Here is a 24,745-nt window from a genome sequence, read left to right on the forward strand (position 1 = left end):
TAATTTTGAATAGGAAGATTTAAGTGGGATAGGGATAATACGAACACTTTTTATAGAAACAAACAAACAAATTATTCTAATTATTTGAAACACGCATTATCCAGCGCATCCTCTTCACAAGGGAATCAGTCTATTTGACGACTATTTGTCTGCAAGCGAAACAGGCACGAAGCACATTTATTTATTTACCCTAATTGTCATCCCCATTTCGTAACCAGTTGTATTAGCTTTCATTTAGCGTTAGTCAGATCGTGTGCTTAACATGGTACCATGCACAGCGGCACACCGAATGAATAGTCCTGCAAATGCATTAACGCGCTGCAGCATCAGATGCACACATGGGCTACATTCGAGTAGGTACATTGCATTACATGCAGCCGCTATAAACCTCTACGTACGCTTTGACCCTTACTTGTACAGGGGTAAGCTGATCCGTCAAAAGAAAGCATTGAGCTCCAACTGCTATTACGGCCATGTGGTCATTTCCGCTACCCATTGATATGAACGTGACTCGCTTTATATTTTCGTTTCTCCCACAGCCCTCACTGCTGTATAGTTATTAGCGGGTCGACTACCGGTGAGACGAGTGAATATGACCTGCCGACGGTACCTCACCTGAATCAATGAAAACTTACACTGTATCGTGTTTACTATAACGTAAACGGAACACTTCAAATATTTTCGTAAGCGATCTTGCGGCCGCACTCGTCATGTTCAGGACCGTGGCAGGACTAGTAAAGAAGGCTTGATAATAGCTAGAACCATGGCTATCTTTCTGCCGTCCTATGCCGCTCGTTATCCGTCTGGTTCTTACGGAAACGAGACGCGCGGGCCTGAATATTCACACTATCGATGTGATCTGCTAAACGCAGAAGATGCAGGGAAAGTAGATGAGACTGATAACGGGGCATATTAAACCTAGCCACATACTGAATTCATAAACGCTTCGATCGGAAGTGATACTGCAGTGTGAACACCTGTTTTTATGAGGAAGTTTTGGTCAGAAGTACGATGCGATCTTTCTAGATGAACATTATTCAAAAGATTGTATTGGAAATCTTATTATGGCTTATCCTCACATCGGAAGTCAACAAGCTAACTTTCCAGGAGCTATGATACCTCCACCTGGAAAATAGCAATGAAATTAGTTTATATTGTTATTTTTTTGGCACAGGCCGAAAACAGCTGCTAATGTATAGTGCTAATGATTTTGTTGTCTACTGAAACGTATTTGTGAAAATCATACCAATTTATTGTGGCGCTTGAAAAGCCAAAACGTACAACAAGAGGAGCTCTTTGCTACTCTCCTAAGGCCAACAACATCTAAAGTATTGTGTTGTGCAATGTCCGAATGACTTGGATGGACGCCTGGAATGGAGGCGATGTCAGTCTGAGAAAATTCGTGATATCATGTTTTTTCGTTATACTTTTCGAGCGAACTCGAAAAAAGGATTTGTTCAAAAAAAAAAAAAAAATAGATCTCGTTACTAACGTAATTCCGTTTCTGTTGACGAAACTCAGCCGCACTACCGAAACCTTTGTCTGTGCAAGAATAATTCACCCTCGAATAGAAAATGTATAGTTTAACACACACGGACTAAGTGACAGGTTTCAAGCAAACGTACTATTGGCGGATATAACCCACGATGTTACGCGCATTAATCTACATACACCAACTTAATGCATTTTGAAGTTTCTGTTAAACTTACCGCTAAGCTACTCTTATTCGTCGTGTACGCAGTGCATGTCCGTTCAGACCAGTGGCTTTTGTGCTTGATCACCGGGGGCAACGACGACAAGGATTGATGCCGAAAACATGCACTGATCGTTATAGGCCCGTGTATTGAATTTATGTCATTTCAATTTTGCGTAGCTTTGACACTCCGTTCGCATTTGCGTTCAAGTAAAACGAACGTGTACCATACACCGATTCCTCCATTGTGTAGCATAAATCAAAAAAGGGGATGTACGTTGCTGAGCGAGATATAGATGATCGCTGCCGACTGATCTAGAGCAATGACAATGGGGGCGCAAACTTACGGCTATGCGTGTGGTAACACGTACGCCGACAGCGTCGCATCAAGCACGCGAAAATAGAGCGCTGCCAACAGGTACAGAATTTGCTTCTTAAAACCTGCCGATTCGCTAACAAGTTCACTTGCAAAAGATAGCAAACAGCTGTTGATAACGATAGCCTAAGGGGGAACGATGAAGGACAGCTCGGGAATCGATGGTCCCCAAGCCAGTGAGTTGTTTTGTAATTTCATTGATCGAGGGAATTCATTTCCAAAGACTAGAAGAGATATTACCATGAAGCGTTGAATTATACTAGAAAGGTATCTTCATCGTTCAGATGAACGAACGACTGCCGCCTAATATTTTATTGAGCAATAACAATTTTTATGGACTCGTAATAGCCTTGATTGATTTATTCGTAAATTTGTTCCTCCACGTCATCGGCAGCTAAACGTCTGAACTGTCACGGAACGGCTGTTTCATGTTTGCGAATGAATATTTTATTCGAACGATGAAGCGTAACCATTTCCTCGGCTTTTATGACTATGATTTCGTTGCGTCGGTCTTGCGATTGCAGACCGTCATACATCACCGCCCCTTAAAAGAAAAATAGCTACAAGTGTGAACTGTCAATGCTGTATGCTTAGACGATAATAGTACATCATCTGACCGCTATTTTCTCCACGTAGGAGAACAGCCAGCATAGGCTAATGCGAAAGTAGGACCGAGTTAATTGCTTGCATCCTTACGTCATATAGAAATAGCTCAAGCGTCAGAGTTCGAGCAGTTCCCAAGCACAAAGAGCTTGATTGAAAATATCTTCGATGTGTGAAAAGCACGTAGCGCGGACCACATACTAGAGAAAATGGTTTTAGTTCAACGTCTGATATCCCAGTTGAGCGTTGCTTCTAGACTGGCCTGACCCTTAGCACAAAATGAACTGGGGGTGTGTGCTGGAAAGGAGACCACGCAAGTCGTCAGTGCCGTATTGCTATATAATTGCATCGATCGCAGAGTTGTTCAGTGAAATCGACCGACCTTCCACACTGGCGGTATTTACTTTGATCTCTGTCATTTTGAGGTTGGCTGGCTGAGAGACCGGCGTCCGATACGCGCTGCCGCTGAGGTACGTGTGTTGGATATATGGCACATTAATTGAGCTTGTTCCTGCTGTTCTTGCTTGACCAGGGGCCTATTTTTACGTACTGGACCCAACAAAGCTGCCAACACGAGCATCCTTCTATAAGTAATCCGCTCGCTCGCATACTGTGCACCTGCTAGGGTAACAATATAGGATCGTTGTAACGGCAAAACTATGTTCCTGACGTTGCTACAGAGGAGACGAGAAACATTGTTACGGCTACATATACGACGATGGTGCCATAGCCTATAGCGTCAGTGTACTGACAGTAAATCTGATTTCAAGCTGGAAAAAAACTATGCTTGATTCTATTTGCTAACATATAGACTCATTGTCAACAGAGTCTCAGCAAAACTCTATCTAAATAATATACCCAAAATAAATAGCTAGCTGCCTCGTATTCAGTTTGCACGCACTAAGCATGCACGTGCGCGCAGGGAGTACTTTTAATTGACAACCGAGAGAAGAAATAAATTCATTTTTTACAATTTTTGAACAAAGTCTATATAATGACTACTAACATGCCAGATAAATGATTGATTATAGCAACAAGTTAACAAACAAACATAGATAAATAAGAATTACGATGAAGCCAAAAACTGCTGAGGTGCAGTAGGACAAGCCCACAAATGTTATTTTGATTCGTACGTTTCACAGCTCGGTATCAGTGCTTGAAATACGCATGCAAATATACACATGCGTAACAGGGAAACGATAATCACCCTGGAGTTACATCATTCGTTCAGAAAAACACATTTTTTCAATAAAGTATGGCCTGAGCTGCCAATATTGCCACGAACAGCTGCATATTTCTCCCATTAGCGCGTTTTCGAAGGCCTGCATATCTACTTGGTCTCCGGTGAACCGTTAATTTGCTTATATAATATGTGTACTTTTATGCAAAGCCAACCCGGTCTATCATCAACGTAAAACGGAAATTAGTACGGGACATGAATGACACCGGGCAATATTATGTTATTGTGTATTTGCACCCATCATCTGCTCCCCTATGATGGCACCTACGATGTACTACTATATGATATTTCATGTAGCTTTTTTTGATAATTGCCGACCAGCAGCAGCAGGAGTCATCTTATGCAGTAGCAATGGATAAATAGGGGCTAGAAGATTTTATGGGGCATATGTAAGTATGCATGCGCACAGACAGGCGCATCGGTTTGAAGATGTGCGTTCGTTCATTTTATAGGGGAGTGTATGAGCGTGGCATCATCGTGTGCGAGCTCAAACTACTACAAATTATTCTGCTGGACGAAGCGGTGAATACAACGAAAAGATGTCGCTGCAAGAAAGAGTCGATTGAAGAATCTTGGGGACCGAAGCTCCGAATACAACTGGTAAAATCTAGGGAATCAAAGATGTAAAAAACAGAAGCGGGATAGAGGAGCTAGGCAAGTATGTCTGACATCATCGAAACACTATTTTTTTTCAAACGCGTTAGTTCAACCACGGACCACTAAATTATCATTAGCACCAGTGCTATCGTTATTTCCAAGTCAATGTTTTTCTACCGATCTTCGCATTATCAGGCAAGAAAAAAAAACTCGCGTGACGCGAGAAAAAGCTGACTTACTGATTGACGTCTCGAGTTCTACCATGTAGTTCCTGCACATCTTTGGCCGTCTACTCTATCGATACTCGAAGGAAGTTATCGCAAGCAAAATTTTAGCATGATCAGCCTTGTACGACGATCCCAATTCATCACACCTACATTTCATATTGGTTCTGCTATCCGACATAGAATACGCCAATGAGTCTTTGTTCCGTACCGCGATGGCAGAATGATAATGAATATACTTCATAAAGAAGAAACGAGTTCCAATTGTAGATATCCGTTGAACGTCCGCAACCTAAAGGGAAACTGTCTGGAAAAAGGGGAATAGTCGAAAGTAAAGCTCAAAATTTGGCGCGTACATAAACCTAATTCGTGTTAATTCTTGTTTGTCTCTGTAGTAAAACAATAAATTAAGCGATATACATCATATGAATTATATCTATATAGAGGATATACTTTCTGATTCTATTTAGCACAATTTGTAATTCAACTAATTAAGAGATGGTTACGTCTGACGCTGGTCTGAGTTTTCCAACCCACATGACATTATAACCCGAATCAGCTTGTTTTTAACCAACGTATAACTAGAGGTTACTCATAAATGGCCAATGTTTTAATAGATGGATAGTCATTTCAATATGTAAAAAATAACCAGCCCATTTCGATCTCACGAGAAAATATACTACAATAATATATATATTGTTGAACTTTAGTGAAATATGCTCAAATACCTAAAATAGTAGCATCGTCTAAGGAGACCGTTTTCCAGTTGACTTATTCTTTATGTTATTTTAAGCCGTTACTAACAGACTCTGTTATTCTACAGAGCATCTCAAGCTTAAAACATCATGTAGATAGATATTCGCTGTTATATGCAGACTATATAAAAAATGTAAGCATAAGTGGCCTTTGCATTCTAAAAACCTTCATTTGCAGCGCCCCCTTCAAAGTATAGTACGTACGCAAAATACGTGCACAAAAAATTCTGTATATATAGGGCCTATCCATAAAAAAATCGTTCCAGGTTCTTCCGAAGCGACTGATTTTTCCGGTTCCTTCTGTCACTTTGTTGCGTATTGTCATTAATTGTTGCTGCTTTCGCTGTGAATGGATCCAACATGTTCCTTCAACACATACGTTTCTGTCAACTACCGAAAATAACAATAGTGTGTCCTACTTTCAATTTCAACAAAATTCAGCTTATTCCCTGATTCAACAATCAGCGGAAAGGGGCCAAACTCCAAAGCGCTATGGGAATATCACCGTTGGGTGTCGAAACATTGGTCGCGTCGTTGAATTTAGCACGAATTTCTTATTCATGAAATTTGTTCTAGATAGTCAGTTTCAACGGTCGTTGGTTACGACTCATCCGCCCAGCTTGTTGATCGCTTCTTGATTTATTTTTTGTACATTTTTTTTTATTGCCATTGAATAGATGTCTATTCCAAATGCCATATAACAAATACAAAGCACGTAATGTTCGGCTTCCTGAAGTGCATTAATAATATTTTTTTTACCTAAGTCAATCGTATTGATCGCATAAAAACGCATGTTGTGTTATTATTAAAAAAAAATCGGCTTAAAACAGTAGATACTGTAAAAAGCTATAATATAACTTGCACATTGAATTTTTAACTTCAAGAATTTATAGTACCTCAATATCTGACTAGTAACATTTCAAAAATGATCTTCTTCCTCTACGCATGATCGTCTTTTTGGCTCAGACGGATACACACGGGCGGATAAATCCGATTTGTACATTACTATGTACGTCAGAATAGTTAAATTACTTCTCGTCGATCGTTTATTCGCTTCATTGAATTGGATTGTTTTTTTACTACCACTACTACTAGCTGCTCACCGTTACGCTTTCCAGGATCCAGCTTAGACCTCTATCGTTTCGCCATTGAGCGACAATCGTCCAGCCAAGGAATGTTCGTCTTCTAGCCATTGAAACGCTAATGTACGCTTCCACCAGAGTCAGAAGTGGTGTCGTCAATGCGCAAATCGTCCCTAAAGTCTAAACCAACAATGGCGGCCGCAAGGCAACCAGCCAGTGGGGATTCACCATTCCCATTATTATTACTTCTATAATAAGCATTATTACGATCTGCGTATAAATTCAACCGGCCTAGGGAGACGACCACAGTCCAGTCCTCAAGCGCCAGCGATGAACGCCTCATAACCAATACGAGCTTCCGGGACAGAAGGCAAAGAAAGGCATGCAGATTGAGAGCTGTGTGGCGTTTACTATGCCTCTATGTATGCACAGCTGCGCCGTCTGACCGCTGTAGTCCTAATAGCGATTTTCGTTAACACCCATGGGCAGGAATTTGGCAAGGCGGATGTAGTGTGGCTAGGTGTGTTAGGCGACGACAACGTCAAGGACTGCCGACGTTTTGGCGCTGCAGAACACTGTATAGCCCGCAGGTAGGTTTTCGACAACTGGAACAAGAAGAGCTGCGAACTCCGGCCAGTAACAAGCACAATCACGAAAACAAGCGTCACCCTCTGGAGGCGCGAAGGGAGTGCGGATTTTACATTGTTTTTGGATCTGTTCTTTCTTATTGACAATGATGGGTAGCTCATGCTCAAGCTGATCAAGAAGACTACTACTAGTCGCAGTACTCGTAGTGTAGCTCTTTTTTCCTCGTACGTATATATATACATGCATAGGATCCCAGCTGCGGTAACATCAGCTACAATGTGCCGTACATGGTCGCCTCGCTTGTGTCATTCTGCAAACATGCAATATGTAGATATTTCTTTGTATAATGGTTATTACCGAGGCATTCATTAGGGAGGCAAATGTGATCGGACGAAGCTGCTGTTGTTGATGTCGTACTATATAATATAGCAGTTTGTTAGCTACATGTATAGCTAATAAAAATAATAACGATGACAAGATAACGGGACGGCCATTGATAGGAGGCAAGGTAACGGAAGGAAAAAGCGTCCACGATGAAAACACTCGGTACATAAGGCGGATTTTACTTTCTTCATTGTCAGTCGTAGTAATATTTCAATAACTTAGAAATCTCCACATCTAGCTTGACTGGCCATTATAATTTAGTTTAGCTTTGGATGGATGCCGTCTTGGACGGACTGCTGAAAGATTACCCACAACAATCTTAGCTCTAGGTACATGACGTATTATAAACGGGATCAGTAGCTAATTTTTACGCTACAAGATTCTACCTGAAAACAAGAAACTTTAAGTGCATCACCGCACTTATTTCTAACTATTATTTGTCATTGTTCGTTTACAAATGGCGATAACGTTATCAGACAATGCGATACAGCCAGTTGCGAAAGTCACCAACCGTTTTATGTTTAGACATGTACATATGAAGGTAACTTTAAATCCACACATGAGGCTGATCTTTTGGTACCACCAGCTACCTCTAATTCCCGTTAGGCTCGACTAAATTGTCGACGAGATTAGGATCGTGAGATCATGAGGATAGAAATTGCTTTAGTTGTTATTTATTTTTCTGCTCGTGATTGCACATATGCAGCTTGTCTTGCTTCAATCGTCCCTTTTTTTCTTCTATAAAATCATCAAGTGTATTCCGCGTTGTGTCACCATCCAATCTCTCCTATGATCGCGATCTGTCTCGAACGCGACAACCGACCTATTCTGCATACACTCAGCAGCGGTTCGACTGCACATAGTATTGCGTACAAACAGAGGCACGTGAGGTGGCTTAGGGTCGAAACGAGGCTTGTCTCGGAACGCAAAAAACTCGGTCAGCGGGAATTCGTCCGATTCATCACCCTTCATTCTCCCTTAATTACTTGTAGTGCTTGCTAATGGAAGTTCGGGTTGGTTTAGAATGGGGCATAAAGAAGCAATTGACTATTAATGACGCGGTCGGGCCTCACAAGTATATACGCCTGTACCGTTGGCGTCCGATCGTACGTAAAACTATTACTCAAACCTTCCTAAAAAAATTCGAAATCGGGCCAGTTCGGAGCTAGCCGCCTGAACCAGTGTTTAAAACTTGAAGCTACGTATACATTTTGCGTAAACAAATAGTCAACAATTGTTACACAAACGAGTTCCTGTAGGCCAATTGAATTGACGATCTACGAAACTTCAAAATAACTTAGGTGTCAAAGTAGTTTCGGGGCTGCTACTATATGAATATTTTTTTTTCTCGGTCGACATTTTCGTTTGCCTGACCACAAATATAACTCTGGGGAACTAAAGACGCCAAATAAGACAGATAGACAAAAACGAATTTATTGTCAATCCATATTCGATCTGGCTCAATAGATGCCCACTGGCGAACCACAATAACAAAAAACGGTATCGACATCAATGCATGTAAGTAGTACGAAACGTCACTATTAAATCATCGAGTGCAGAGACAGTCGATCGACAGAGAGCCGACGCTTATTGGATTCGTACTTAAGAAACAGGTACGCCGATAGATTCTTAATCAACGATGGGCAATCGACCTACCCCGCTCGGTCACTGTTCACGTTAAGATTCCGATTGCTAATTTCAAACCTCAACAGAAAATGAATACAAAGCAAAATTGCCCAGAAGTAGATCACTGATGCGGACCAAAGACGCGAAACTTTTGTCTTTTCGGCGCCCTGCTCTTGTTCGATTCTGTTTTGTAGCGTCATCGGAGCGTCGGCAATCGTAGTGTACCTGAGTAGCTTGAATTTCCCAGGTTTCTTTTGTCGCTCCTTTCGTCTTCGCACAACGCAGCTGACTTACATATGATATGCAGCGACCTCAAATGTTTTCCACCCAATGCCTGACTTTTTACTTCACCGAAAGGGAGAGCGAAAAAAGTAAATGAAATGCCGCAGGGGTGAATCAAGTTGCCCTTGGGTTATAGAGGCCCAAAATAGATCAATGCTCCTACGGCAGCGTACAGCGACCGCTCTTCGTTCGCTGCGTACGGAGCAGATATCAGAATGACCGTGCACTCACAACTGAAAAAAAAAATAGGCCTCGGAAAGACTCGGTGTTGATCTGAGGCCAATCGTGTTTCATATTTAGCACAGACCAAGCAAATAAAAATAAATTCATAAGAAAAATAAAAGCAAACTTATAAGATTGGTTAATCTTAAGTACTTTGGAACAAGGGAAGTACACTGAAATGGGGCGATGTCCAAATAGATGGCCAGTATAGCAGGATCGAAAAATAATATTATTGAGTTTTATGATTGTTGAGTGAGAATACGCGTTGAGTTTTTGAAATGGTAACAGGGTGGATATTGTTTTTCTTTCTTTCTCACTCTATTCACGCCTGGTGGCCCAGCTTCGTTTGGATAAGCGTGTCGCGAAGATGTTAGAACTAAGCTTTTCATAACAAAATAAAGCCCTGACCTGTATCTGAGATCACGGTCAACGTTGGCTGACTAATCGCTGGTAACAGCTCTCTTATCCTGTAGTTCTCAGTTCCTTCTACTGTAAAGTCTTCAGTTCCAACATATAAAGATTGTAACGATAATTATAAGCTTATGTAAGAATTACATTGTTGCTAACATGATTATTAATTCATTCGGGAACCCTACTCCGTTGCGCGCGTCTTCGACGATACATGTTTTCTTCTTGTTGTAGTGACTCGTAAACGAGTCTTCATATACATAGTCTAAATAGGGGCCTACTTGTGAACGCAGCTTGTTCGCTGCCCGATCAAGATTACGACATTCGGTGCCACGCATATGCTGACAGTATGAAACATGCTCAGCTTGACTTACGATGATATCCATATCTGGTGAATTGGCAGATCTGGTGCTATTATACGTACTAATTCAATAGCTGGTGGCTGTCCGAAATGGAATACCGATCGTTCTCAGATGGTCTGCGTCACTTATTCCTCCTAGCTACATCACTACACACATTTTTCGCGTGTTAGTATGTGCTAATAGAAATACGTTCTTCTTTAGTATCTAGAAGCGGAATTTATTTTGGGCAGGTTGCGCGCGTAGATGGTCTCGAGATGGAAGGAACTGTCTAGTCTGGCAGCGGTTTAGCACTGCCCATTGGTAACCTGACGTGGTAAGTCGGCCGCTAGTCCGCGCGTCTGATCAATTCAGTTCGGATAATGATAATTATCCGACTCTTTTTTTGACCGCCGATATTCCAAGGCGTAGTGTTATCGCGTAGCATAATATAGTTATGCTTCGGCAGCTGCAACATAAAGGACCGAATCTTGGTCCCGTCAATTGTGTCACTTCTGTATATAACCCACTGAACTTTTCTGTCAATTGAGATAGAAAATGATTTTTATGTCGTATTACACTTTCGCCAATATACATTTCAGCACACGATTCTGATTCCGGTAACGCGAGTGTGGTTCGATTGAGCCTCTACTGATTCGAGCCCAAAGACAGTTCTGCATGTTAAATCTGCACGTCCATAATTTGCGAACTCGGCATCGTGTCATTTCTTAGGAGCTAAGACATTTTAAGTTTATGCATTATTATTATTCATTGCAAGTTTATGGCTGATAACCCGTCGTGTCGTAAAACCATGCGCACAGTCTACAATTAGGCGCCTCATTGCGTCCTTTGATAGACTTTTTTTTAGGTTTAATTGCTATAATAGGCTCGTTTTGCTATTATTCATAAATGCTTTTTACGCCTTTGAAGCTAAGCAGGTCGGTCCAACTCCAACATAAAGCCTATGCTATCTATATTTCTACAGCTAAAACAATTCTGCTTATAGATCTATGTAGCTGGCACACGTTGTTGTCTTGGCCAAATTATCGTCCCCGTCGTTTACTTTGTTCTTTCAAGCTAATTGTTTTATTAAAAATCTTTAAGTAGTGCGGAGTAATTCGGTACATAGCTTCATAGTGTCGTTTTTAGGAAGCCGACTAACATAATATAATCATCTACTGGATTGATAATCCATTTATAGACGACAGACCACCTACCGGGCTCGGTGAATATGATCTCTTAAGCTTCTACCTATTACGACTGTGTTTGGAATGGATGGGTATTTAGCGATACACTGCACTAAGGACAGTTCGCTTAAACGGTACGACGATGTTTTTTAGCACTGCGATATAAAAGGTGAAACTTTCGAAGAGATACGACCATTCTATTATTTAAGCGTTTACCATCGAACCGGAGACAAACATGATGAAAATACGTTTACGAAACTGAATCAACGAACTATAGAGTGTGTTCCCAGCAACGAGAGCCGAACAGATGCCAAGAAGTCGAGTTGAAGGTAAACGCTAATTAGCCTAACGCCTAGTTCTGATAACTGTCATTGTTGACGTAGTTCACAAAATGTAAAAAGCTACCCAGAATAAAGCGCATGCGTTTATAGTTGCTATGCGAAATGTGCCACAACAATCCATACTGAATCAGCTCTGTACGAAGGGGTTATATAAAGTGATTAGATCCCATATCACTAGCCCATTAGCTTCTTAAATTCAGCGTTTAGCTATTTAAGGGTTTAATCTTGACACATGCTAGAAGTGGGGCAGACCTATTTCGACATGCATCTGGTTGACCTGTTGCTTGGTAAAGGCGGCGTATAGCACACGATACTTTCCAGCACGAAGTAACTTTCCCCCGTTAGAGTATATCATACTAGTTGATGATCTAATTAATCATTAGTTTCATTTGCTAGTAGTAGGCGATTCGTTCCGTAACCATCACTTCTTCTAAGTCACTATCGTTTAACGCAACGGTCTATCTGCGTGCGCAAACCTGGCGTTCCAGAAATCTGGCTATGCACGATGCAGACATGTAAACTGAAAATCATCGTCGTCGTCGTCGAGCATTGCATCAACGGCAGGAGACATTTATATAGTCACAACGTGGAGATACCCAGCCGCGTTAATCGAAGATATCCAGGGTATGACATAATTTCGAAAAATTCGAAACGGGAGAACGATGAAAGGAAAAAGCGACTTTTTACCAAATTACACCCAAGCGACCATACAGAGCGCTATACAGTCAGGGGTCACAGGACTTACATCGTTCTCTCGCAGTGTTGGCAGCTGTTAGTGGCAACAGCACATAATAACCTCAACAACCTAGGTCATCAAAATCTATTGACTTTTGGGAACATTTGAATCGTATGAGAATATATTTTCTCGATCACCATGAGCTATCGGAAGAAAACAAAGAAGAGAGTGTCAGTTACCAGCTGATCTTAACCAATCGTGACCGCGTCTAGCAATACGTTTTCTTAGAACGAAGATGGACTTGCTAGTCATCTATCCCGTAAATGTTGCCCTATTATTATTGCCCTGTTAGAATGATTAACACAATGATAACGTATTTTATTTAGTATTTTCCGCCACAATAAATTTGATTTAATTTGACATTTGATTGAATTTGCACGGGTTGCTGTTAGTGGATCGTTCATCATTTGTACTGCAGTAGTGGAAAAAAAATTAGAAGAGTTTATAGGAAGCACTATCGAGGTAACACTGCAGTAGTGGAGATCGAAGCGATAGTAACAGCGCTTCGGCCAATTTAATTCGGCCAGTGTAGAAACAGAACATTTAACCTTCCATTATTAGACAACTGGCAACCGACAGAAGCAAGTGAGGGCCAACAAACGATGCCAATCGGGATTCATCAAAGCTTCCAAAGCTGGAACTCGAACGAGACGCGCAGTAACCTCGTGCAACTCTGACACGAGACATCTTCTTAGCACTCAAAATCGATAAATGAAATTAGACGAACTCTATTTCAATCACTGTTAGTAGTACATCGAGTCCCGATTAAGCGTCGTCAGCATCTTACTAAAGAGGTGCATTTGTAAATATGCACACATGTACACATATATCGATACGCATAAAGCTCTTTGCTTATATATATATATATATATATATATATATATATATATATATAGTGTTATCTACTACCATATATGTATAGCGCATACAAGACGTAGAAGTGATACAAAACTATTACGTGGGTTAACACGTGTCGATGCCATCGATAAGTAGTTTCCAATAAAACACTGATCACCGTTAAATTTATTTTTGCGTCCTGGGACTGATAATGACAGCACGAGCTACCCATACGTTGTCACCCGTTAACAACGACATGAGCCACTCCCAGAAGTAGATTTGTATAAAAGAAAAGATCGGCAAAAGTCACAGGTTTCCATTTGAATACAGCGCTCAAATATTTGTGATCTGCCAGTATATATCAAACTATCCTCTAACTGCCATTAACCAGCTACCATTGAGTAGGCTAAAAATAGAATACTTCACACACGAACCGAAATTGATTTAGCTCAGAAACACCCCACGGCAAGGATATACAAGTGGCCCCAGTTATCTAAGTTACTAAGTTATACTGGATGAAAGTATTGTTTAACAATAATATTAATTCAAGTTTATATATTTTAGCGTACTGGCGTTAACCCTGCATGGTAAAATCTAGCCGACCAGGGGAACACAAACGCCTCCATCTGTGGCCGTGTGCCGAACCCCTGCACGCTATTCGTAAGAGAATTGCCCCAGTACAACATGTCCTTCCCCAGCCGTTCATTATCACCACCCCCGCGAAGCATAGCTTTGGCAGTGGTCATAGCTGCTCAGACTGTGCGAACCCCGCAACGCATTAAGCACTGACGCAATAGCTAGATAATATCATTTCGTTTAACGAACTGGCCGGAGTGCCGCTCAAGAAAAATAATCCCTGCTGCGGTTTGCAAAACCTTTTCTAAGGACACTTAGTCGTCCGCCCGGTCGAATACAAAGCTCTTGGCGAGACAGCCTGTTTTCTTTTTTTCGATTACTATTGAGGTTAATTTTAGCTGCTGCTCTAAGTTGTGCAGTAGTGGCAAAAAGAATTCATGGATACTTTGCCCCTGCCCCACCATAGGACCGACTGGGAATTACTGATGAACCTTAAGAACATCACGCATGAGACGACCTGATATCATTGTATAAATACGAAATGACCATTTAGACGTGCAGACAACTATGGAAGTGAGCAAACAAACACGTTACGGTTCGTACTCATAATGACATTGCCCATACCTTTCCATTCTAGTGAGTATAGATCTGTTATGCGTATGGAGACATCCACCTTTAAGGTTGAACGTTTTAGGTAGTCTAAATTCCGCAATTGCTGACATATACGCAGACTCACCCAAGGTTTAAATGGACATTACTGGGTCCTCATCGAAGATCCGACTGATTGCCGAATTACATGTCGTCAAATAGGTTCGTCTTTGTTCATGGTAGAAACCATAAATACTGTCTGCTTCTAACGAGATTTCTAATGAAAACTTCTAACGAAAATGCGTTAGAAGTTATTAGAATATTCAAGTTGGACCATCGTTAATCAGTGCTAAGTTTTTTTGGTCACAGCTGATCGCGTTCTCTAAGAAAGCGTCAGAAAGCAACTAGTAATCTTCATAAAGACTCGTCTGGACAGCATCCTCCAGTACGGACCTAACAACCACAAGGCGTGCAGTGCTAGTAATGACACATCGTGTGTCCTGAGTGGCCGCGTAGGGCGCGCTCTTCGCTTGTCAAGTTCCGATAGCATATGTGGTCTTGCATGAATAATGTATCATGAAGTCAGCAATTTAAAGACAATCGAGCCTGTAGGTATCTTTACTGGTCAGTTGTGTTTTCGATAAATATAATTTAAAGTAATCAAGAATTAGTTCGATCGATCGATCTGTGAACGATGCAAGTCTTAAACCCATTTTCTAAGTCAATATCCGCGTAAGGCAGAATGGCTTTGGTTTAAAGATAAAGTTTTATTAATTTTAGACCGGTCCAGAAAGTATTGTTGTGCAGCGTCTTGACGATTGCATAATACCATACTATTTTATAAGATTGCTATATTAAAATCCTATTGAACTTTCAACATGGGGTACATAAGAAAACTTGCCCTTGACATCTCTTAAGATTTGGACCTGAGGCAGCAGTGAAGTTATTTGGGAATAGGGTGTGCATCATTGAAATTGATTTTTTTTACGTTTGTAGTAATTTACAGTGTTGGGAACTATGATTTATTTGATATTGGCGTGGAAATTACAGTAGAGGTTTACATAGGGATAATCTAGGGAACCGGTTTGCTGAAGAGACTCTGATAGCTTGTGGATGGCTTGTTTCAAGCCTAAATGCTTCTAACTGATCAAACGAAGCACGGCTTATATCATACAACAGTAAACATTCCTATTGAAGATCTTGCATAACAGCTAGATATTCTTATATGACACCCATCTTTGACAGTTGGTTTTCATTATTTCTGTAAACATTCGAACGCGTCAAATGTAACAATTTCTTTAAGCCTTTATAGATCAAAACATAACCCTTGGGGACAGCTTATGCCCCCTTTCGGTTTATCTACAACGGCCTTCTACACGACTTGCTCGTCTTTGCCGCCACTTAAAGTTGACTACTCTTTTTCTGTATTTTGTCGGCCTATTGTTGTTTCTATTGTGGGAAACTCGGATTAGTCGACGACTATAACTAGGAGACGAAGTGTAGGGGGCCAATTGCCAACTTACCCGCTAACCGGTCGGTCGGATCGAGCAATACTGTCTAGCTGACCTTTTTAATGTACTTAAAATGTCTGCTTTTTAGCTCGAAATTTATGATTATAGTATAAGTAGGCGTCACATCTTGCCGTTGTGAGCGGGGCGTGATAGTTTACCACGAATAAGGTAAAGGCGCTAGTATCAATAGAATATGCACGATTTTAAATTCTAGTTTGTAAGCGCAACACGTCGCTTTAGGTAACGCGAGCTCCCGCAAGTATTAAAAAATAATTTCGCCGTTCTTATCCCACGTAAAAATCGCTATGGAGAACTGCGGGCCATTTAGCCGCCAGTGAGCAGAAGTCAAATCGGCGTTTAAAAGAGTTTGCCCGTAACAGCTGTACAACTATGGCTAGCGTGGCCGTGGAAATATGATAAGCCTCCCCACGTCGAGCATTAAGCAATTCGGCAAAATGTACTAAGGTAGTTGCTATAGACAAAAGAAAACATAATGGCTATATTAAATTTGAGCTGGCATTGTAATTGTCATAATACTACTAGTTTGCTAAAAGTTAACATACGCTCAAGTCAATATAGCAAAAAAGGTGTTCTTTTAGCTGTTTTCGGGTGCCTGACATACGTCGTATACGTACGAAGCTCTCGTGTACATCCTCTATGCAATTTTATCTCTCTACTAATTCGATAGATACTCTGTGTATTACAAAGCTGTTTCTGATGCTAACCTGACATTGCAAGATGGCCACCTCCTATATTATCTAGAATATACGAGATGATTTATCTATCGTTTTTTTCTTTCGAGATCTAGTCATATATTCAAACATGGACCATCCTATTAGATAGATTTGTACACGTGCTTATTTATCAGTATATAAATGTCCAGTGAAATCTCGACCTGGGTGTATATAAAGAACGTTCACTACGTCCTGACTTCTCTAGTCCGTTACTCTTCGTATGTTTCGCGATATTTCAGACTCTAGTAATGCATTGATAGATAGATGTTTATTCTGCTCTATACATGTGTGTGTATGATTGATAAGGCAAATTAACGATGCTATCAGACGTCAATAGATGCCATATATTGATAGACTCGACCTTCTCTAACACTAATATTGTTGAAGTGGATATTTCGCCATTGTTAAACAGCCTTGTAGACACTATCTACACATATGCAGATTTTCGTAGGAAAACAATTAGGGAAGAGAGTGTCGGCAGTGACGTATACCGAGACGCTGCGTCTGTAGTGGAAGACAGCATCTCTTCTATTCTTGATATATGGTTTATATTTTTTTCTCTAGTTAGTTTGCCATCTGCTCTGTATACTGAAACATACTAGTTCATAAATTGTTAACGGTTAAAAGCGAAATAGGATTCGAAACGAAAAGATTGTATCATAATATTGATAGCTTGACGTTTATTGGGAATTTTTTTTTTCTTTTTGTTGTATTCATTTGCTTATTGAAAGATTAACTCGGATTAGCTTAAGATCAATCAAACAGGATTGATGCGATAGATCAATAGAACGCGGATGTATCGAAACATGCGTGCACGAAACGGTAATGTACGCTATAATTTTTGTTTGGAAAAAATGGATGATTGCGCACATAGGATAGTTTAGTGATACAGATGGGGAAAATGTTTACAAAATCCAAGCCTGCGTACTAGGCAGTTTTTGCGTAGCTTCTCAAATAGAAACCTATTTTTTAACCACTTCAATTCGGATCAAGGCGATATAGCTGACCTATCAACGGAGGTCACGATTACATAGGTAAGCTTAAATTTTAATTTCATTTTTTTTTGCTGAATCAACAGAAAAAAGTCAGGTAAAAGTATTCAAATAACATTTTTAGCTAAGGGCTTCATTATTTTGTGTTGATACGGATCTAGGTCTGACGACCCCTTTTAATCGACAAAGAATGGAGACATCTTTACTTTTTTAGTATTCAGTATAATGGGGAAGATTATCTTCACCACAGATCTGAACACGATTCGGAGAGACACCTTCTGAAGAACAGGGAAACTCGTAATGAATACATATTGCTATTCACGCTTGCCAGGTTCGAACACTTTTCCATCTTTTACTTTTGATTTCACCTCACCTCTTCAAATTCGGAGAAAACGTTCTTCTGTGATTCGGGTTACAAGACTGACAGGATTGTACTCGTATTGACGTACTAGTTTTCGTCACTTGCCGTTGTTCGTTGAGCGGCAGACGACTGAAAATTGTACCACCCACGACCGGTCCCTATTTACTAGACATATGCATTACCAGATATCGGCACTAATTTAAGCCAGCTTTTTTTTGTTATTTTTAACATGTGTTTTTCAGTGGAGAACCTTCTCGTCGGTCAGCACACCAAAAATAATCAAATTGTACCGCTCCACATATATATATATATATAAAGTTCACTTGCTTTAGATATAAGGATATAGGCTGGACGGTAATTTTTCGATGCCACTGACAGAAGGGATTCCTCGCTCCTTGCTACTTCACATGAATACTTCTAAGCTAAATAGTATTTCTTTTACCTACAAATGAAACGAGGTGAAGCAGCTTCGAGCGTGTCACTTGAGTGAAGGCCCTTTAAATAGATCGGAAAATCCATAGAAATGGGGCGCATTAAGAAAGACAGAGATTTAGAATATCTTCATATCTCGCGTATGACGCCATGACAGGGAAGATTTTGACTAGCGGGAAAATTTTCAAAGGAACGTCTTTCTCAGGTGAGTGGGAATTGGGGATGCGGAATAAGCTAGGGGCGTTTAGCCAGACAAGCAGACATTCAGCTCGGCAGACATCTTTCTTTCTATGTCAATAAACTCCGTGTGTGCGAAAAAAAGCCTATCATAGGAACTACTAAATATCACATAGACCGTATAGATAGCAGTGTAATTATAACTGCCCCAAAGGAATATAATGAAAGAGCACATTCTGACTCCGGCTGCGTTTGTGTGAATATGGCACACATCGTTTACCGTTAATTAGTATGTAAACACGTTCGTGCTCTAAAGCGTATTTCGTAGTTGGAATGGACTTTACAAAGGAACAGCTTAATGATAAATACGATTTTGTTTAAGACGATGGAGTGGTTCAAGCTTCTTGTCGTATAGGAAGAAACGATCAAGAAAAAGGAAAATATAATTGAATAATTCGTGAGTTCAGTAAAAATTCAGCGAATTATACGGCTCTTATAGGGCTCCCATTTTAGCAGTGATATACATCACAGTCGTCTTGCAATAGCCAGCAACCTACACCCACAAAGGCCTGGGTTCGAAGATTATATCTATGCGCGATGGGTGTGAATAAACATGGCCGTATTCGTATTTGATTATATGAGACCCGGAAAAGTTGCTATCATGCCGCTGAATAGGAAAAACAAAGGTGATTCTACGACAGCGAAGATTTACAGCTTTATCTCAATGCGTGCGTTAGAGAGAAATTCTAGTCGAGTAAGTTATAAATTCACGTAGTAAAACTTACCTACAATGTTTGTTGTATAATCTGAATACTCATCAGCATGCTATAAAGAATTTTTTGTGGCTCCTATAACATGTGAGACAGCCTTGGTCTGTGTCGCATGGTGATGCAGCATGTGACAAGTAGACCTCCCTGTGCCCTCTGAAACAGCGCAACGAAAAATTGGCCAGTTTTTATTATGTTTGCGAACCAAGTTCCATTTGCGTATTTGTAAAATTAACGGGCTAGATAGCTCGTAAGTAGCTACTTGCCAATTGTGAAGTTGAAGTGGGGTATGTTAGAGAGTCCGTAGCTGATAAGTTAAAATACATAGAGTAAAATAAGTATGAGAAAAAAATAAATAAAATAATAAATCAAATATAGATTATCGTTAGTAAAGCGAATGTCCCAAAGTATTTTTGCGCTGTATCCTTCGATGAGCTATATTGACAAAAATTAGCTATGAGTTCAGTATGATTTTCAGTACCGGGTCAAATTGAGATGACGCTTTTTCTAAAGGTTAAAGGTTCATCTGGAAAAAATGAGAAAACTAATGAAAGAATTAATGATCATCCGTACGGCGATGACTTCTGCTTTGTTACGGCCGACATTTTAGCGGAAATTGGGTTTTGTCGATCATAGTATAGAAAGTAGCGCTTCTTATGTTGTTTCGGCGCCCGTCGTTTCATACAACCGATAGGTAGATGGGTCTGAATCGAACAGGGCCACCATAACGAGATAAGCCGATCGTGTCAGACAATAAATTACGTTATTCTGGATTATACCTTTTAGGTTGGTTGGAAAAGGCTCGTTTGTTTACCCCTCGATTGTAGATAACGACCAAATAGCAAGCAGTCAGAAATTGCTGAAAGATTTTTGAAGATTCTGGGAGATCTCACGAGGAGAAGTAAGGTAGAGGGAAAACCAATAAATTAAGAAGGCACATAAGAAGATTAGCAGTATTAAGACATGTAAAATTTCATAGCTAACAAACCCTACTGATACGTTGTGCGATGGAAGATTTCATATATCTGTTCGATATTCTTGTATGGCATTTTGCTCTCGTTCTATTAACGCCTTTGCCTTAAATAAGGCTGAGCGTGCACACATTCTGGTGGCTTGTCGAGCCCGATGTCTTCTTCCTTGTCCTTATGCAATGACAAACATACGTATGCTAGATAGGATATCTGTCCGTTCTTTAACAGATGGCGCTTCCTCATTCAATGATATATATATTTTTTAGTGCGTTTTACGTTTGGTGTATAAGCTATCAGACATTACTTCGTACGTCGCATGATATCTGTGTGAACAGAACAAGACAAAGTTATCGGGTATCTTCAACAACAAAGCATCCACTGACGAAATCAGACGGATAACCTGAAGCGGCTGAACGAATCATGCCTGAAATAATCAGTTTTCAACTGATGACAGCCTGCTATCCGCTCCGGCTGCGGTATGACATTGTGCAATTTTACCGATCAGTTACCTTCTTTGAAAGTACACGCAAGCAAGAACTTCAGAATTTCAGAACTTAGAATGAAATGCGCATACTCTTTCTTCTAATAAACGGAGCTAGTATTCTGGCGTGATACTAAATAAAATCGTAGATTTGTACCAATGCCCGGTCTCAGTGGGAGCATTTATCTCGAATTTGGCATATCCCAACGCTTCGGCTTCATCGAAACAATTTTGGATAAGGGCCGTAACGACGGACAACAACTTCAGGAACCAATGGCGATGTTCGTTATGGAGCTGTGTTTATTTTTCGACAACAGCGTCAAAGATTCGAGCTGAACTTGCCGCGTAGGCATATTCTGTTAACAGTAGCTAATATCCAATCGCGTTTGTACCTTTTTACATATAGCTATCGTATGCTACACTGTTCAAGTTCGATGTTCTGCCAGTTGTTCATTTGCGGGATCAACTTATGGAGGTATCAATCGATACGTTTCTGCGTGAATAGTCCCCTTAATCTGAAAACGCTGTACACTGAAGGCGGCAGTTTTGACATTTTGCTATCGTCTTCGTTCGGGCTCGAGCCAACGTCATTCAACCCGGTAGCTGCTTGGTCTGCCTGAAGATTTTGTCGCTGCTCCAGTCGTTTTATTTGTTGCTTCTTTCGAATCTTCGCGGAAGAGCAGTGAAAATGCTAGTGCTGCCGCCGTCGCTGTTGTTGCGGAAACAGTAACAGTCACAGTAATTCGCTGTAGCAGTAGTTGTAGCTAATCGTAATACCACGATGCAGTATTCTTCTGCGTCGCACCACAGTTACGCGTTTGTCTCGATCAAAGCAGCGATTGCGGCTCGACGATAGCAATGGCCGTGTTGCTACTTGAGAACGTTGCCTTGCCAAAATGTTGCCTGGTCCACCATTCGTTGTTATAATGATAATTGTGGCTGGGTGGCCAGAAATTAAGGTCTCGACAGGCAGCTCCTAAAGCCAGCCAAATCATGCCCAGTGCTTGGCTATCAGCAGTTAAGCTTTTGTCCGTCAGTCTATCGGTCTGCTTTCTTCTTTATTTCCATGTGTCTGCTTGCTTCTCGCCCTTGTTGGCTGTTTTTTCTTCTATGTTTTACGCTATGCCTGCTGCTGTCAGCGCCACTAGCTGCCACATAACCTGCCAGCTCGCCGAAGGCAATATGGCTGTCGTTGCTAGTGTGGCTCGTGCATTCAACAGTTTAAATAAAAGTGAAAACGTAACGGTTGTTTTAACGGCCCCTGCTAAAATTTCAGAAGTTTTTCAGAGACTAAAAAAAAAGACTAAAGTAGCCTTAGACAAAAGGAAACATTCGACCCGCGGTAATAGACGCGAGGCGGGCGTCGTTATCCAAAACGAAAGGGGGCGTCGTAGAAGGATGGAGTCACTATGCCGCATGTAATAGTAGAAAGAGGCAGTAAAGATGCGAGAAATGAATCACTTTCGTGACCGTAGGAACGAGAAGCGGCATTGGCACTCCAATTAGATGGGCTGTCGACAGGGGAACAGATATTATGTCGCACAAGAAGTTCCTAGTCTTTTACAAGTTCGTGTTCGTGTTTCGTGCCAAGGCTGAGGAGTAACTTCGCTCCCGAGGCAAACGTCGTCTTACTACGCTACACACAGCTACACATGTGGTCATGTTAAATGTTACATATTGTAGTGATAGACCAAGTCTAGTGACAAAAGCAAGATGGTGCATTTGTCGGTCGACGGTGAAGCGTTGAAGAGCAGAGAAAGCGGAACGGGAAAAGAGCCTCATGTAGATATACTTTACAAGCGTCTATGATAGGGTGTATTATGACGACTCTTTCTGGGTCCACATCTAGGAATTGTCGACATCGGGGCGACGAATGCCAAGAATTGGCAACAATGGCTATCATATAGAATCTTGAGCAGACATACAAGAATAAGGAGAATCATAGGAAACACCTATGATTTTTGGTTAGATATACACTTCGATCATAAAATATCGATATTCTTGGTTGCGATCTGTCGTTTGTCGCTTCCCGTTGACAGAATACCGTGCGACTGAAGCAGGCATCAAGTAGAAGCCAAATAACTTCTTGTATCAATGAAGCAGTCGGTCAGTTAAGGCTCTACACTAAGCGTACCTGATAATAACATAACCATCACGTACTCGAGGCTAAATCTTACAGTTTCTACCAATATAAAAAATTCGAAACAGAAAACTTGGAGGCAGGATTTTTTGATTCTATTAAATCGTGGACTTAAACACCTGAATGGAAAGCAGCGAGCCGGAAGACGAAGACATCCAGGTAAGAACATTTGAATAGAATTACATCAAGTTCTATCGTCGATCCAAATGATTTCGCTCATGTTGTATTTATTCTCGGGAGAATATAATATACTGAAGTTAATATGTCCACGAACGTTTCCCTGTACCAAAATACTGTTTTAAGTTCATAATGATAAGTTGTGGTGCACATTTAAGCTGTGCATCATACAGCATATTAACGTAGCCTGTTTAATTATAATACAATGTAAAATACGATTTGTTATGATTATGTGCATTTACACAAGTTCAATTTGCCTAGATGAATTAAGCACGAAGTTCAACACAGGGAGCGGATGTTTACGCTCAGTCTGTCGTTAGATGATATCGTTGCCCTTTTTTTACAGTCATGTGTAAGCTACTTCCTACACCTCGGACTGTCTATGCAAAATTGATCGTGATTTCTAGAGTAAATAAATCTATGAGACGATGTAATCAATGTTCCTTATGTTTCCGTGTACCGTGAATCCATGAAACTCTGTCCATTACATCAAAAGTGACCTAGAACTGCTTAGCTTGTGACAGGACCGTAGACTTCTGCTACTTTCCTTCTGTACCTATTGAAGGCCCTAACTATTTAAATATTCTCTGCATTTTGAGACGGTGACACGGTTCGGTGAGTCCCTTCTATTGTATTGTTTACTGTTCGCTTTCTGAAAGCCGATATCGATCGAACACTGTTTATCGAAGCGTTGAGCTTCTAGCTGTTATGGGGGCTATTTCGAATAGTTATAAAATATCGTCAAATCAAAGCCTTCCTATCTTCCTACGTCTCTGTCTCAGCGTAGTACATATCAATCGTAAAAGCTCTGTTGGAATTGTCCCGACAACATTTGAAGAAGGGATCTATCTCGCTGTACCAGCAATGTAAACCTTGTGCCACGAGAAAGGCTTCAACCTAGTACAGGAGCATTCAACTATTCCTTCGTGTTGCTAGCGTGCAGTAATTGTTTTCTAATCACTGCGGTATATGCTGTCGCTTCTAGAGAGGCATATGGATAAACCAAGTTAGTCCTTTATTCCACACGGGTATCTTTGTTCTGTTTGCTTTTAGTGCGATATAAAACGACAAGTAAATGCCCTGTAAAGTGGTATCACCTCCTGAAATATGAAGGCGTTAGACAGCTTTTTTAAAATATTTTTGGATGAAGTCGTTGAGCGTCGATTGGCGTGGGAAAACCCTTGCCAAAAGGACTCTTAGAGCGGGAAACTTTAAGTTGCATCAGGTGAATTCGGTTAGGTCGTGTTAATTTGCGATTACCGCAGTGCTTTCATTGGACTGCGGCTCGTTCCAGAGGTGTAGAGCAATGATTTTCGATC

General features: G+C 40.8%; 1 protein-coding gene and 1 long non-coding RNA gene across 4 annotated transcripts in view; one reads left to right on the top strand and one right to left on the bottom strand.

Moving 5' to 3' along the window:
• The window catches only part of LOC147759003 (uncharacterized), a 28,317-nt gene extending 6,850 nt beyond the window's left edge, over positions 1–21,467 (bottom strand). For both annotated transcript variants that reach the window (XR_015324026.1, XR_015324027.1), the window contains exons 1-3: positions 20,646–21,467; positions 19,676–19,813; positions 4,749–5,040 (exon numbers count right to left, since the gene is read on the bottom strand). This is a non-coding gene — a long non-coding RNA (uncharacterized LOC147759003). The remainder of the gene's footprint in view (positions 1–4,748; positions 5,041–19,675; positions 19,814–20,645) is intronic.
• Positions 1–24,745, top strand: part of LOC111247163 (uncharacterized) — a 77,832-nt gene that overhangs the window by 23,128 nt on the left and 29,959 nt on the right. The window contains exon 1 of one of the 2 annotated variants that reach the window (XM_022797842.2): positions 23,082–23,408. The exons of the other annotated variant lie outside the window; for it this stretch is intronic. The gene's annotated coding sequence lies outside the window, so the exon portion shown is untranslated. Of the gene's footprint in view, positions 1–23,081; positions 23,409–24,745 lie in introns of those variants that run through there. 2 annotated transcript variants of the gene reach the window in all.

This window comes from Varroa destructor, unplaced genomic scaffold (assembly GCF_002443255.2).
Source record: "Varroa destructor unplaced genomic scaffold, Vdes_3.0 BEIS01000001.1, whole genome shotgun sequence".
In the NCBI taxonomy this organism is placed as follows: domain Eukaryota; kingdom Metazoa; phylum Arthropoda; class Arachnida; order Mesostigmata; family Varroidae; genus Varroa; species Varroa destructor.